The sequence below is a fragment of the Neopelma chrysocephalum genome, unplaced genomic scaffold (genome assembly GCF_003984885.1).
Source record: "Neopelma chrysocephalum unplaced genomic scaffold, ASM398488v2 Primary Assembly neopelma1_84, whole genome shotgun sequence".
Lineage (NCBI taxonomy): Eukaryota > Metazoa > Chordata > Aves > Passeriformes > Pipridae > Neopelma > Neopelma chrysocephalum.
Window position 1 is genome coordinate 5,042,637 of NW_020897746.1, and position 303 is coordinate 5,042,939.

The 303-nt window shown below is 84.5% G+C and overlaps 1 protein-coding gene across 1 annotated transcript in view; it reads right to left on the minus strand.

Moving 5' to 3' along the window:
• The window catches only part of UNK (unk zinc finger), a 51,512-nt gene that overhangs the window by 50,230 nt on the left and 979 nt on the right, over window positions 1-303 (minus strand). The gene's annotated exons all lie outside the window — the stretch shown is intronic.

The following is a 303-nucleotide window of genomic DNA, read 5'->3' on the forward strand; positions in this document are numbered from 1 at the left end:
CTCCTCGGCGGCGGCGGCGGCGGAAGGCGGCGAGAGGGGCGGGGGAGGCAATGTCCAAGGGCCCCGTGGCGGGTGGCCCCGCCGCGGCCGGGCCGGCGAGCGCCGCCAGCGCGCTGCAGGCGCAGCCCGAGAAGCCGCAGCACTACACGTACGTAGAGCCGGGAGCTGCCCCGCCGCCGCCCGCGCGCCAACACGCGCCTGACGTCAGCGTGCGGCGCGCGCGGGGGCGCGCGGGGGGGGGGGGGCGCGCGGGGCACCGGCTGGAACCGGCCGCGGCCGGCGCGGGCCGGGGGGGGGGGGGGG